This window comes from Rhinopithecus bieti, unplaced genomic scaffold (genome assembly GCF_001698545.2).
Source record: "Rhinopithecus bieti isolate Rb0 unplaced genomic scaffold, ASM169854v2 scaffold_19939, whole genome shotgun sequence".
In the NCBI taxonomy this organism is placed as follows: Eukaryota; Metazoa; Chordata; class Mammalia; order Primates; family Cercopithecidae; genus Rhinopithecus; species Rhinopithecus bieti.
In genome coordinates this window covers 847,881-864,254 of record NW_016810019.1, presented here as the reverse complement: position 1 = coordinate 864,254, position 16,374 = coordinate 847,881, and positions in this window count along the sequence as shown.

Sequence of the window (16,374 nt, the reverse complement as noted above, 5' to 3'; positions counted from 1 at the left end):
GATCCGGCCACTGCACTCCAGCCTGGGCGACAGAGCAAGACTCCGTCTCAAAAAAAAAAATAAATAAAAAAAATAAATAAATAAAATAAAAAGCTGCTGAAATTTGTTTTATTTTTTCATGAAGTGTTGCAGATGGTCAACTTGGATGATTAAGAGTGAAATATCCCAGGCCAGGCAAAGTGGCTCGCCTGTAATCCCAGCACTTCAGGAGGCCGAGACCAGCCTGGCCAACATGGTGAAACCCCGTCTCTACTAAAAATACAAAAATTAGCCAGGCATGGTGGCGGTCACCTGTAGTGGGAGGCTAAGGCAGGAGAATCACTTGAAACTGGAAGGCAGAGGTTACAGTGAGCAGAGATGGTGCCACTGCACTCTAGCCTGGGCGAAAGAGCGAAACTCCATCTCAAAAAAAAATAAAAAGAATGAAATATCCCACTTAATGATCATGTCACAAAAGAAGGGTACTGAAGGCTGGGCATGGTGGCTCACGCCTGTAATCCTAGCACTTTGGGAGGCCAAGGCGGGTGGATTTCTTGAGTTCAGGAGTTCGAGACCAGCCTGGGCAACCTGGCAAAACTGTATCTACAAAAAATACAAAAATTAGTCAGATATGGTGGTGCATGCCTGTAGTCCCAGCTACATGAAGGGCTGTGGTAGGAGGATGGCTTGAGCACAGGAGGCAGAGGTTGCAGTGAGCCGAGATTGCACCACTGCACTCCGGCCTGGGTGACCCGGTCTCAGAAAAAAGGGTACTGAATCAAACAGTAAGAAGTATTTAAGGTCTAAACTTTGGATGAATCTAATACCCAAACAGTGGGCTCCATGTTAACATCAGCCCCTTTATATGAAGATTCCCCAATAAAAATATAAACATTCACAGTCACTCTGGGATCTGTATGAAAGACTGATGTGGTATAACACTCGAGAGCTCACAGATATGTCCATGGGTTATCTACATTCTTCTAATATCTACTACAGTCTGTGCCCTAGATATTCAAAGAAGAATGTTCTTTTACTAGGGTACTGCATCTTTCTCAGTAAATTCGTCTTAGTACCCTGGGGTGGTTGCCAGGGAGGGTACTAACAGAAGTTTGCTTGTTTGGTGGTTGGGCAAGTAATATTACTAGTAATTACTAGCCAATGATTCCAGTTATTGCATGCAGACTACACATTTTATATGTAGGTATGGGGTTTTAGTATTTATTTATTTACTTATTTATTTTGAGACGGAGTCTCACTCCATTGCCTAGGCTGGAGTGCAGTGGCATGATCTCGTCTCATGGCAACCTCCACCTCCCAGGTTCAGGTTGTTCTCCTGCCTCAGCCTCCTGAGTAGCTGAGATTACAGGGGCCTGCAACCATGCCCGACTAATTTTTTTTGAATTTTTAGTAGAGACGGAGTTTCACCATCTTGCCCAGGTTGGTCTTGAACTTCTGACCTGTGATCCACCCACCTCAGCCTCCCAAAGTGCCAGGATTATAGGCGTGAGTCACTGTGCCCAGCCAGGGCTTTTTGTTTAGAAAATATTTTCATGTATTTGACCTCATTTGATCCTTACCACACGTGATCACCCAGGTAGGGTATCTATTCCCTGGAATCAGAATGCTTAGGTTCAACTCTGAAGTCACCATTTATTAGCTATGTGTTCTTGGGCAAGTTACTTCAACTGTATTACTTTTTTTTTTTGAGCCAGAGTCTCACTCTGTCTCCCAGGCTGGAGTGCAGTGGCACAATTTCAGCTCACTGCAACCTCCACCTCCCGGATTCAAGTGATTCTCCTGCCTCAGCTTCCTGAGTAGCTGGGATTACAGGTGCACACCACTGTGCCTGGCTAATTTTTGTATTTTTAGTAGAGACAGGGTTTTGCCATGTTAGCCAGACTGGTCTTGAACTCCTGACTTCAGATGATCCACCTGCCTCGGCCTCCCAAAGTACTGGGATTACAGGCATGAGTCACCATGCCCAGCCCACTTTAAAAAAAAAAAAAAAAAATAGACATGGAGTTTCCCTATGTTGCCCAGGCTGGTCTCAAACTTCTGGACTCAAGGGATCCTCCCACCTCAGCCTCCCAAAATGTTGGGATTATAGGTGTGAGCCACCTCATCCAGTCTACTTAAACTTTCTATGCCTCAGTATCCTCATCTGCAAAATAGAGATCGCTGTGGTACTTACTTCATAGGAATGTGATGACGATTAAATGAGATTGTGATGACTTTAAAACTATGCCTGGGCCAGGTGCAGTGGCTCACGCCTGTAATCCCAGCACTTTGGGAGGTAGAGGCAGGTGGATCACAACATCAGTAGTTTGAGACCAGCCTGGCCAACATGGTGAAACCGTCTGTACTAAAAAAAAAACTCTGTCTGTATTTTTAAAATAAAATAAAATAAAATAAAATAAAATTAGCTGGGCATCGTGGCAGGCACCTATAATTCCAGCTACTCGGGAGGCTGAGGGAGAAGAATTGCTTGAACCCGGGAGGTGGAGATTGCAGTGAACTGAGATCGGCCACTGCATTCCAGTCTGGGTGACAGAGCAAGACTCTGTCTCAGAAAAACAAACACAAACAAACAAAAACTACATCTGGAGGCTGGGTGTAGTGGCTCATGCTTGTAATCCCAGTACTTTGAGAGGCCGAGGCAGGCAGATAGCTTGAGCTAAGGAGTTTGAGACCAGCCCCGGCAACATGGCGAAATTCCTTCTCCACCAAAAAACAGAAAAAATTCGCCGGGTGTGGTGGTATATGCCTATAGTCCCAGCTACTTGGGAGGCTGAGGTGGGAGGATTGCTTGAGCCTGGGAGGTGGAGGCTGCAGTGACCTGAGATCACTCCAGCCTGGGTGACAGAGGGAGACCCCATCCCCCACCAAAACAAAAAACAAACAAACAAAAAACTATGACTGGAATGCAGTAAATAAATGCTTTATAAGCATTCGTATTGTAATTATTGTTGTTGTTTTCGAAATGTAAGGACTAAGGTGCTCTGGACTGAATTTGTGTTCCTCCAAATTCCTGTGTTGAAACCCTGTTCCCCAATGTGATGGTCACAGGCATGGAGTCCTCATGATGGGATTAGTTCCTTTATAAGAAGAGACTCTAGGCCGGGCGCGGTGGCTCATGCCTGTAATCCAAGCCCTTTGGGAGGCCAAGGCAGGTGGATCACAAGGTCGGAAGATTGAGACCATCCTGGCTAACATGGTGAAACCCCGTCTCTACTAAAAATACAAAAAATTAGCCCGGCATGGTGGCAGGTGCCTGTAGTCCCAGCTACTCGGGAGGCTGAGACAGGACAATGGCGTGAACCTGGGAGGCAGAGCTATAAGTGAGCCGAGATCGCACCACTGCACTATAGCCTGGGCGACAGAGCGAGACTCCATCTCAAAAAAAAAAAAAAAGAGACTCTAGAGAGCTTGTTTCCTCTGTCTCTCCACTCCGTGTAAGGACACAGCAAGAAGAGAGCCATTTGTGAACCAGGAAGTGGGCTCTCACCAGACACCAGACCTGCCAGCCAGTACCATGATTTCAGACTTCCCAGCCTCCAGAATTGTGAGAAATGTTTGTTGTTGAAGCCATCCAGTCTATGGTATTCTGTAATAGCAGCCTGGACTGACTAAAACATAGGCTTGGCAAGGTCAAATGGTTTTCCCAAGAGTGCAACAAGTGGCAAGGCAGGGAGCTACCGCCAGGGCTCCTGACTCATTGGATTCATAGTGGTCAAATATCTGCCTGCAAAAACTGGTTTTTAGCAACCGTAACAAGATATCATGCTGCTAAAACAAAATAATCATGGTTTTGTTAAGTCTCAGGAAAATGGTAATGGGTACATTTTAATCTTAAATATTTTCGAATGGAGTTCTAAGCTTTGGAGATTTGCTACTGCTTGCCTACTACCACTTGCTGGTGCTTACAACCAAGCAAAGGCATTCACATACATTTTTTCTTTTCTTTCTTTTTTTTTTTTGAGATAGAGTTTCGTTTTTGTTGCCCAGGCTGGAATGCAATGGTACAACCTCGGCTCACTACAACCTCCACCTCCCGGGTTCAAGCGATCTCCTGCCCTAGCCTCCCAAGTAGCTGGGATTACAGGCATCCACCATCACGCCCAGCTAATTTTTGTACTTTTAGTAGAGACGGGGTTTCACCATGTTGGCCAGGCTAGTCTCGAACTCCTGACCTCAGGTGATCCACCCGCCTCAGCCTCCCAAAGTGCTGGGATTATAGGCGTGAGTCACTGCGCCCAACCCACATATACTTTTTTCTTTCCTTCTGTTTTTTTGTTTTGAGACAGGGTCCTGTTCTGTCACCCAGGCTGGAGTGCAGTGGCATGATCAGAGCTCACTGTAGCCTTGACCTCCTGGGCTTGAGTGATCCTCCTGCCTGAGCCTCCTGCATGCGTCATCACACCCAGCTAATTTTCGTATTTTTTAGAGATGGGGTTTCACCATGTTGTCCAGGCTCATTCACATAAATATTAATAGGGAAAGCTCAAAAAATTAATTTATGACTGCCTATAACCCCTGCCTCCCTGCCTTAAAAACCCTTACCTATAAGCCTCAGATCTTAAGCATAAGCTGCCTGATTCTCCTTGCTTGGCACCCTACAAATAAACGCCCCCCTTTCTCCCACTACAAGCCTGGATATAGATATTTGACCTTGCTACACTGGGCAAGTAGACCCCAGTTCGGCTCGATAACACTCCTTTCCCTTTAAAAGGGGCAGTAGTAGTTCAACAGCTTTTTTATTTTCATAAGTATCCAACTTTGTGGTTTAATTGCATACTTGTATCATAGCTGTATTTTCTGTTCCTAGGTTGGATGAAGGAATTGGATAAATAAGTAATTTGCAGCATTCCACAAATTCAGTAGAGGACACAATGACTTCTAGGTCTACCACCCTATGAATAAGGCGGACGGCCCTTACCAACCACGAATAAGCCACAGTCATCCCTTACCAACCACGAATTCTACCAAATATAGATGGATTTTAGTACTCTTTTCCCATAATCATGCAAATTTCAGACCAAGTATATATGAACTGAATTATTCTTATAGGTGACAGAAAAGATGGAAACAGGAAGCGGGAAAGAGGAGAGGGGTGGTGTGCAGGAGTACATACTTTTGCCATGCACCCACCCTAAGGCAACTGAAGCAAAAGCAGCTTAGGTGTTGGAATACTACTCCTGCACCCTTTAAAGGGAAGGGGGTGTTATTGAGCCAAACTAGGGTCTACTTGCCCGGTGTAGTAACATCAGATATCTAAATTGAGGCTTGTAGTGGGAGAAAGCGGGCGGTGTTTATTTATTTATGACAGATTTTTGCTGTCTCCCAGGCTGGAGTGCAATGGCACGATCTCTGCTCACTGCAACCTCCGCCTCCCAGGTTCACGCGATTCTCCTGCCTCAGTCACCCAAGTAGCTGGGATTCCAGGCGCGCGCCACCACGCCGGGCTAATTTTTTGTATTTCTAGCAGAGACGGGTTTCACCATGTTGGCCAGGCTGGTCTCAAACTCCTGACCTCAGGTGATCTGGGGGTGTTTATCTGTAGGGTGTCAAGCAAGGAGAATCAGGCAGCTCATGCTTAAGACCCAAGACTTACACGTAAGGGTTTTTAAAGGCGGGAAGGCAGAGGTTATTGGCAGTCATAAATTAATATATGGAGGATACAGGCTGGCTTCTCATATAAAGGAGGACATCTCGATGTGGGGACCCATAGGTCGTAGGTGGATTTAAAGATTTTTTTATTTGTAATTGGTTAAAAAAGAGCTTTGTTTAAATATTTGGGGTCAGTAAAAAGGAATGGCAGCTCTGGCTCGAGGGTATGGCTTTTTGTAGGCTGCTCAGGAAGAAGAAATTTAGAACAAACAGTGGTTAGAGTTTAGCCCCCAGTTTCCCCTTATTTGAGGTTTATGTGCCAGTGGATCCATTCAGTGGGGATCTGGGTTTCTGAAAAACAACTGAGGGACATATGCTCAGATGTTGTCTTTAGTTTTTTGTTGTTGTTTTGTTTTTGTTTTGAGACAGTCTCGTTCTGTCGCCCAGGCTGGAGTGCAGTGGTGCGATCTCAGCTCACTGCAACCTCTGCCTTCCAGGTTCAAGTGATTCTCCTGCCTCAGCCTCCCAAGTAGCGGGGACTACAGGCGCATGCCACCACGACCGGATAATTTTTGTATTTTTAGTAGAGATGGGGTTTCGCCATCTTGGTCAGGCTGGTCTCGAACTCCTGACCTCAGGTGATCCACTTGCCTTGGTCTCCCAAAGTGCAAGATTACAGGCATGAACACCACGCCCGGCCTGGAACTTTTTTTAAGTAACTGAATACTTTAAACATTTTTATTTTATGGGGGGGTTGGTAGGCTTCTAAGGATTCCTGCTCTGTCTTAGGAGTTGTACCTAGGTTATGCTACTTTTATTTAAAACAATATGGAAAAGCCAACACTATACAAGGGGACTGGAAAAAGGTCATGCAAAATGCATATTGTGAAAAAAACTATGTATGGATTTTAAAATGTTTTTGCACCAACATAAACGCACACTAACTTGCTATAACATGTCTGAACAGAACCTAGTTTGAGGAAGGAAGAAGGATATTACATCAGTTTGAAAACAGGCTGGGCATGCCTGGTGTGGTGGCTCACGCCTGTAATCCTAACACTTTGGGAGGCTGAGGTGTGTGGATCACAAGGTCAGGAGTTTGAGACCAGCCTGGCCAATATGGTGAAACCTTGTCTCTACCAAAAATACAAAAATTAGCCAGGTGTGGTGGCACGTGCCTGTAATCCCAGCTACTTGGGAGGCTAAGGCAGAAGAACTGCTTGAACCCAGGAGGGAGAGGTTGCAGTGAGCCGAGATCGTACCACTGCACTCCAGCCTGGGCAACAGAGTGTCACTCTGCCTCAAAAAGAAAAAAAAAAATTTAAAAAATTAGCCAGTCATGGTGGTGCGTACCTGTAGTCCCAGCTACTCAGGAGGCTGATGTGGGAGGATTGCTTGAGCTAAGAAGGTTGAGGCTGCAGTGAGCCAAAAGCTCACCACTGCACTCCAGCCCGGGTGACAGAGTTAGACTGTGTCTCAAAAAAAAACAAAAAACAAACAAACAAAAAAAACAGGCCAGGCACAGTAGCTCACTCCTGTAAATCCTAAAACTTTAGGAGGCTGAGGCGGGAGGATTACTTGAGGCCAGGAGTTCAAGACCAACCTGGCCAAGAAAGCAAGACCCTGTCTCAATTTATTTTAAATGAAAATATTAATTAATTTTTTTAAAAAAAGAAAATAAGCTGGGCACAGTGGCCTCACTCCTGTAATTGCTTTTGGGAGGCCAAGACAGGAGGATTGCTTGAGCTCAGGAATTTGAGACCAGCCTGGGCAACATGATGAAATCCCATCTGTACCAAAAATACAAAAATTAGCCGGGTATGGTGGCACGCCTGTAGTCTCAGCCACCTCGGAGGCTGAGGTGGGAGGATGGCTTGAGCCTGGAAGGCAGAGGCTGCAGTGAGCTGAGATTGCGCCACTGCACTCCAGCCTGGGCAAAGGAGCAAATCCCTGTCTCAAAAACAAACAAACAAAAAAACAAACCTGTAAAGGGAACCCAATTTTCTTCAGTTAATAGTATAAAAAAGACTGCATTGATATGGTTAAGTTCCCAGGACCCTCAGTTCCTTAAGGATGGACTACATGGCTGGTATTGCTTACAAGACTGTTGACCTTGATGAAGCTTATATTGAGAAATAAAGTTTATACTTTAAATTTTTATCTTCTAATTCCATTTCTCCACAAAACTTTTTGAAGTTCCTTCATATAAATCAGTGAGTTCTGAGAAATGCCCAAGTGTGTACGTGCATTCTTTTTTTTTCAAGAGAGGGTTTCACTCTGTCATCCAGGTTGGAGTGCAGTGGCACAATCATGGCTCATTGCAGCCTTGACCTCCCAGGCTCAAGTGATCCTCCCACCTCAGCCTCCTGAGTAGCTGGGACTACGGGTGTATGCCACCATACCTGGCTAATTTTTGTTTATCGTGTAGAGACAGTGTTTCACCATGTTGCCCAGGCTGGTCTCAAACTTCTGAGCAAAAGCCATCCACCCACCTTGGCCTCCCAAAGTGCTACAGGCGTGAGCCACCGCGCCCAGCCTATGTGGATTTTTTTTTTTTTTTTTTTTTTGAGATGGATTCTTGCTCTTTCGCCCAGCCTGGAGTGCAGTGGCGCGATCTCGGCTCGCTGTAACCTCTGCCCCCTGGCTTCAAGTGATTCTTTTGCCTCAGCCCCCCGGAGTAGCTGGGATTACAGGTGCACACTACCACACCTGGCTAATTTTTGTATTTTTAGTAGAGACGGAGTTTCTCCATGTTGAACAGGCTGGTGTCGAACTCCTGACCTCAGGTGATCCACACACCCCGGCCTCCCAAAGTGTTGGGATTACAGTCGTGAGCCACTGCGCCGGCCATGGATTTTTTTGGTTAACTTTTTTTTTCCCCCTCAAGCATCTGAGTTAATCCAGAATTATAGTGGGATCCTAGAAACTAGTCATAACATTAAAAAAAAAAAAAGTAATTTAAGATTCGGTAGAGAGCTGGTAAAATTATGTGAAACACAATGAACTGAAATTACCACATGACACTGGAAATCAAAGGAGGGGACATTCTGCAGTATTTCCAGCTACTAAACGATGGCAACTTAACACTCGCTGTATGGTTCTCTTTAGTGTGCAGCCTGTGTTTTATTTTCGTGAACACTGTAACCAATGCTGATGAATGCCAATGCAAAAACCACTTCCAACTTTCTTCTCCCTTGTCCACCTCCTACCAGAAGAGCGGAAAAAGCTAAAACTCCATTTTGCAACCAGTCTGTGTGACCCAATCCTGGTCTATGAGACACGTGGGGGTTTCTGTGGCAAGGAAGATTCTGGAAAATATCTTTCTCCCTGACTTAAAGGAGAGAGAGACACATGAGAAGGGCCCTTTTGCACCTCCCTCCCTTCTTGATAGCACCTTCCTCTGGGTGCTATCATGTGAGGATGTGATGCCTGGAGAGGTGGCAGCCCCCTTGAGATCAGATAAACCCTCAGCCTGAAGCTCTAAGATGACATATGTAGGAAGGTAAGAATGGAAAGATGAAAGGAGCTCCAATCCTTATAGGCACTGTTGAGCTGCCAATCCAACCCTGAGGATCACCCATTTTAGACTTAAGAAACAGAAGTCCTTAGGTGTAAGCCACTGCTCATTTTATACTAACTGCAGTTGAGAGCATCCATGGGATACAAATGTCAACAAAATATATGTAAATGCAAATGTCAACAAAATATATGTGTTTTCATGGGGTCACTGTGTTGATTCTCTAGGCCTCCATCTTTTCCTCACGAAGTCTATAGTCTATTCAAAAAAAAATTTTTTTTTTTTTTGAGACACAGTCTCACATTATTGCCTGGACTGGAGTACAATGGCATAATCTCGGCTCACTGCAACCTCCACCTCCTGGGTTCAAGCGATTCTCCTGCCTCAGCCTCCTGAGTAGCTGGGATTACAGACACCCACCACCATGCCTGGCTTATTTTTTTGTATTTTTTTGGTAGAGACAGGGTTTCACTGTGTTGGCCAGGCTGGTCTTGAACTCCTGACCGTGTGATCTGCCCACCTAGACCTCCCAAAGTGCTGGGATTACAGGCGTAAGCCACTGCACCTCACAGAGATTCCTGAGGTTAGAGAGCGACACTGCCTATTACGCGCCCCTCAGAAGGCTGTGAGGTTCATGCACTCCATAAAATACTAGACAAATGTAAGAGACAAATAGTAACAAAATACTTGTGTGTTAGGAAAGGACACTGACTTTCATGCCACAGGGGACAAGATGCTACGAAGCAGCTGTGTCTTTTCCCCTGGGGGAATGAATGAGCCTGTGAGCCTGAGGTGGCGGAGTAAGAAGTATTTTTAAAACCTTTGTTTTAAGACATTAACTGTAGAAATGCCACACTAAGCTGAAATTGGGAGTGCTGCTTCCTGGCTTTAACATTAAGCTGACCTGAACCTTCAGATCATGGACAACTAATCAGTTTACCGAAACACAGAGTATGTGAAAAAAAAAAAAATGACTTTAAACTGAAAGGGCAAGTTGGGACCTTATAAAACTCCTACATGTTTCAACTACTCCTTGGGGAAGGTGTTGCTTAAAAATACTTATCTGCGTATTTGTGATATGTAAACAAAGACCAAAATTTCACTGATCTCTACTTAAGGATGCTGATGCTTACATCTTGGTGGCTGGCAGTGGCCACCCCAGCCGCTCTTCAGTGTCCTGAAGGCCACCCGCTTTGGGTCCTTGGCAAGAACCTCCTAGAGAAGCTGCCGAATTAAGGTGGAGACAAGATGGGCAGCAGAACAACTGGTGAAGTTCTGCTGTGGAATGCCAGAGAGAAAGCTGTTTCTAGAAAATGCCTTTAAGACAATTTTCTTAAAGAAATCAGCAAGGCATGGTGGCTCATGCCTGGAATCCCAGCACTTTGGGAGGCCGAGGTGGGTAGATCACCTGAGGTCAGGAGTTTGAGACCAGCCTGGCCAACATGGTGAAACCCCTGTCTTTACTAAAAATACAAAAAAATTAGTTGGGTGTGGTGGCGGGCACTTGTAATCCCAGCTACTCAAGAGGCAGAGGCAGGAGAATCACTTGAATCCAGAAGGCGGAGGATGCAGTCAAGCCATTCTACTCCAGCCTGGGTGACAGAGCGAGACTCTGTTTCAAAAAAAAAGAAAAAAAGAAAAGAAAAATCATGGCTCTGAGTGGTGGCTCCTGCCTATAATCCCAGCACTTTAGAAGGTGGAGGTGGGTGGATTACTTGAGGTCAGGAGTTCATGACCAGTCTGGCCAAAACGGTGAAACCCCGTCTCTACTAAAAATACAAAAATTAGCCAGGCGTGGTGGCAGGCGCCTGTAATCCCAGCTACTTGGGAGACTGAGGCAGGAGAATTGCTTGAACCCGGGAGGCAGAGGTTACAGTGAGCTGGGATCGCAACACCTTACTCCAGCCTGGGCAACAAGAGCAAAAAATTCCATCTCAAAAGAAAGAAAGAAAGAAAAAGCAATAAAAAAACTCAAGGCAAAGAAAAGGTTTTCAGTTTGTTCCCCTAACACTGATGTGAAATGGGGATCTAGGGGAGATGTGGAAGGATGACTAAAATCTAACACATTGCCCACCATTTTTGAACTTGAAGGTTGAGTTTGTAAATCATTTACCGCCTTTGCCTACCTGATCTGCTGGTTGCCTTCACGAAACTTTGCAGTTCCCCCTCAAGTCTAGTTTGACTCTAACTTTGGTACAAGATTTCTGGTTGGAGAAAACGAGATGTACCTGAAATTAATTTCCAGGCTACCATTCATTCATTCACTTTAGATGCAGGGTTTTGCTTTGTGGTCCAGGCTAGTCTGGAACTCCTGACCTCAAGTGATCTCCTGCCTTGGCCTCCCAAAGAGCTGGGATTACAGATGTGAGCCACCATGCCCAGACCTGTGTTTCATTTACCCCCTTTTCCGAGGTGTTCCTTTCCTCTCCTCCTGAGCAGGTATTCATTACACTAAAGATCAACCCACACAGGCTGACTCAAGAAGAGCTCAATTTTTTGGAGGTGGGGAATTTGCTCAACAGGTCCTCAGGGAAAGGTAAAGTATACATCCCTCTGAGGACCCTTCTGCTTCCTGTGACCCCAGCTGCTTGCTTTAGATACTTCCTTCCCAAGCTTTTTCAGGGTGGAGCTCGCTACTCATTAAACTGTAAAGGGATGTACTGGGTGTTTCCTGCAGACACACAGACTCTCTGTGCTTGAAGAAGTAGGTCTGGGAGAATTATGCCCTCCAGAGAAAAAGCGAAGGTAAGAGGTGCAGAGAGGAGATCTCACAATGGCATTTTTTTGGTCCTTCCTGAGCCAACATAAGCCAAAAAAGGATTCATGGCAGGGCGTGGTGGTTCACGCCTGTAATTCCAGCACTTTGGGAGGCCGAGACGGCCAGATCACGAGGTCAGGAGATCAAGACCATCCTGGCTAACACAGTGAAACCCTGTCTCTACTAAAAATACAAAAAAATAGCCAGGCGAGGTAGCATGTGCCTGTAGTCCTAGCTAACAGTCCTAGCCTGTTACCATCCTGGCTAACACAGTGAAACCCTGTCTCTACTAAAAATACAAAAAAATAGCCAGGCGAGGTAGCATGTGCCTGTAGTCCTAGCTACTTGGGAGGCTGAGGCAGGAGAATGGTGTGAACCCAGGAAGTGGAGCTTGCAGTGAGCCAAGATCGCACCACTGTACTCCAGCCTGGGCAACAGAGCAAAAAAAAAAAAAAAAAAAAAAAAAAAAAAGATATTCCTTTTTGTTTTGCTCAAGCTAGCCTGATTAGGATATCCATGAATCCTTATAGCTATTATTATTATTATTATTATTATTATTATATTTTTTTTTTTTTTTTTTTGAGACGGAGTCTCGCTCTGCAATCGGGCTCCCAGGCTGGAGTGCAGTGGTCCGATCCAGCTCACTGCAAGCTCCGCGCTTCCTGGGTCCCATGCCAATTCTCGGCTGCCCTCAGCCTCCCAAGTAGGCCTGACTACAGGCCGGCGCTCGCCAATCTCCGCCGGCGGGGCTTAATTTTGTAATTTTTAAGTGGAGACGGGGGTTTAACTGTGTTAGCCAGGATCGCCTCGACCTCCTGACCTTGTGATCCGCCCGCCTCGGCCTCCCAAAGTGCTGGGATTACAGGCTTGAGCCACCGCGCCCAGCCCCTTATAGCTATTTTTATTTTGAGACAGGGTCTGGCTCTGTCACCCAGGCTAGAGTGCACAACCACAGCTCACTGCAGCCTCTACCACCTGGGCTCAAGCCATCCTCCCACCTCAGCCTCCTGAGTAGCTGGGACTACAGGTGTGTGCCACCACATCCAGCTAATTTTTCTATTTTCTGTACAGACAGGGTTTCACCATGTTGGCCAGGCTGGTCTCGAACTCCAAGGCTCAAGTGACCCACCCGCCTTGGCCTCCCATACTACTGGGATTACAGACAAGGCCAACTGCGCCCGGCCAGGTATTTTTAAAAATTGTGTATTTCTCAGCCAGATGCGGTGGCTCATGCCTGTAGTAGCAGCACTCGGGAGGCTGAGGCAGGAGGATGGCTTCAGCTTAGAAGTTTGAGACCAGCCTGGGCAACATAGTAAGACACCATCTCTACAAAGAATAGAATTAGCTGGGTGTGGTGGCGCATGTCCATGGTCCCAGCTGCTCGGGTCCCAGGCTGAGGTGGGAGGATTGCTTGAGCCTGGGAGGTCGAGGCTGCCATGAGCAGTGACTGCACTACTGCACTCCATCCAGCCTAGGCAATGGAGTAGTATCTCATCTCAAAAAAAAAAAGAAAAAATTGTCTATTTCTAAAAAGCTGTGTTTAAACCTCATCACTTCCCCTCAAACAAGTAGCTTGTATAAAACTACTCATAACGTGAACATGCTAAAGAAATTATTTTGAATGATGAAAATTTATTTTGTACATTATATTAAAATTATTTTCTATGTATACCCAAATTTTCAAGTATTAGATTTACTTACAAATTCATCAGTGTTATCATTATACAACTGGCTGGAATTAACAGTTTCAATACAGTTATTCTAGCTTTTCATATTCAATTTGAATGACCAGGAAAGTGTATGAGTCACACAGAATTAAATATTTTAGACAGTAAGAATCTTACACTTTATTAGATAATAAAACATAACTGAGTATCTGCTTAAGTAACAAAACAGTTAAGAAACTGGGTTATAAGCGAAGGAATGTAAGTGCAAAATGTGTAGAAAGATAAATATTTTCCAAATAAAATTCTAATAAAAGGCTAAACATTCTCAAATATTTTACATACATGAAGAATAAATTATTTCTGGTTAACATATTTTTGCCTTAGTGCCAAAAAAGCCACAACCAATTTGATGAACTTACAAGTTTTCTAGACATGAATTCTATTATAACATCTCTATAATTGTTTAGAATTTTGCAAAATTCTTAGATCACATGTCAGGGTGGGGGAAGATAATTGCTTGCCAATACTGACATGGTTAATTAACAGACAGGCTTGAAAGGAGGAGGCTAGAAATGAAGAGGGAAGATTATGTCACTAAGCATAGCTACAAAGGGAAAAGCCACATGGAAGCGGAGACAAAGGCTATCCCGGCACACAGAGGCATGTTTGCTGTGGCTCAGGGTTTCTGTTTTTCAAGTGTTCAGAGACGAATTCCAGCAAGACTTCTGGTTTCAGTCAAGCCTTTCAACTGAGCTGCTTGGCATACTTAACGGAAAAAGCGAGTACATTCAGATTTAGTTTTGCTAGATATTAGGCTAGAAAACTGGATGACAGTAAAACCAATACAGAAACAAAAAGTTGTGTTTCCAGTAAAGAACCGTACACACAAGCAGGTTTTGCTTATTAATGCAGCAGGAGAGCATGGAAATCGGAGTTCAGATTCTTTAGAAAACACAAAAGGCAGGGGAGGGGAGAAAAGAAAAGGAGGAATGCAGGGGAGCCCTCTAAGATGACGAGTGATTCATGCAGGAGAGGGAAATACAGACATTCTGTCCATGTGAGGTGCTGCTTCAGGCACTGGACGTCGTTCCCTCCACCTGCACCTAGAAGGGTATGTGTTCAGGATCTCGCTATGATTAGTTTCCGCTGTGCTAGACATAGGTTGCTAGCTAGAAGTTTTGCCAGCCATCTTCCCTCTTCCTAGTGCTAACGCCTAATTTCCTCAAGTAATCTGAATCCTTAATAGCCAGGGTAGCTCAGGAGGTTCTATTTACTTATTTATTTATTTATTTTGAGACAGAGTCTTACTCTGTCACCCAGGCAGATCTCATCTGCGTGCGAGTCTCGTTGTAGTGAACGTTGCAGTGGTGCAATCTCAGCTCACTGCAACCTCTGCCTCCTGGGTTCACACGATTCTCCTGCCTCAGCCTCCCAAGTAGCTAGGATTACAGGTGTGTGCCACCACGCCTGGCTAATTTTTGTTATTTTTAGTAGAGAGAGGGTTTCATCATGTTGGCCAGGCTGGTCTCCAACTCCTGTTCTCAGGTGATCTGCCTCCCTTGGCCTCGCAAAGTGCTGGGATTATAAGCATGAGCCACCGCGCCCAGGCTCAGGAAGTTTTAATATTACGTCTAGTCGGCTCACAGATGCTTGAGCCAGAAGTGGGAAGGGCACACTTGTATTTTGGGCTCAAAAGGTTTTCAAATAGATTTGACCAAATAAAGCGAAAACAGTCCTGAACCCTCCTCACTCCAGATATGCATGCAATCCACACCATCAAAAGAAGAGTTCACTGTTCCCAAGGCCAAAAAGAGGCCATGCTGTACTGCAAAGAACTCTACAGGAAAATCGAACACCCAAATTAAGTGCCAGAATGATGCAGCCCGCTATCATGAGGAAGAATGACATGGGAGAAACCTTTCAGTAGATGCAAAAATGTCACCCCACCATATGTTATTTTAAAAATATTTTATCAGGATACAAGGACACTTCAGTTTTTAACCTACACAAGGTTAGGTAATGTTTACCTTGATACATACTTGCATATGGCCCTTTCTGCCACTCACCTAGGCCTTTGATAATGAGGGCAACTGCTAAGTGTGCAGTCTCTTCTGGGGACTTTTCTCTGAAAGGGGGACAATATATTGATAACGTATTTTATTGAACAGTTAAGAATTTTTGATCTACTTGGAAAAGACTAAATTATAATATTTCACTTTGAAACTGCTATTGCTCTTGCAAAAGTACTTGATTTTCATATCATATGGAGCTCAGAATCTTTGGACTACACAAACATTCTCTAAAAGGGCAATGATTTATATTTTCCAAAGTTTAGACATGACATCCAAAGGACAAAAGGTAAACTTTTTTACACCAATGTGATTGGAACAGTGACAACAAGTAATGTATTCACCAAACTGATCAAAAAATCTGCCTGTGGCTCCTCCACTGTACCTGTGTGCATATGTGTGTATGCAGAGAAAGGCAGAAGAGGTTCTATCAATGTCATTGTCTCCAAAATGCTTATTCTTGCCCATGTGCCAGTAATTTGAATAAGATGAGAATGGGCCAGGCGCAGTGGCTCATGCCTGTGATCCCAGCACTTTGGGAGGCCAAGGCGGGCGAATCACGAGGTCAGGAGTTAGAGACCAGCCTGGCCAACATGGTGAAACCTCGTCTCTACTAAAAATTCAAAAATTAGCTGGGCATGGTGGTGGGCACCTGTAATCCCAGCTACTCAGGAGGCTGAGGCAGGAGAATCGCTTGAACCCGGGAAGTGGAGGTTGCAGTGAGCAGAGATCACACCAATGCACTGCAGCCCTGTGACAGTGCGAGACTCCGTC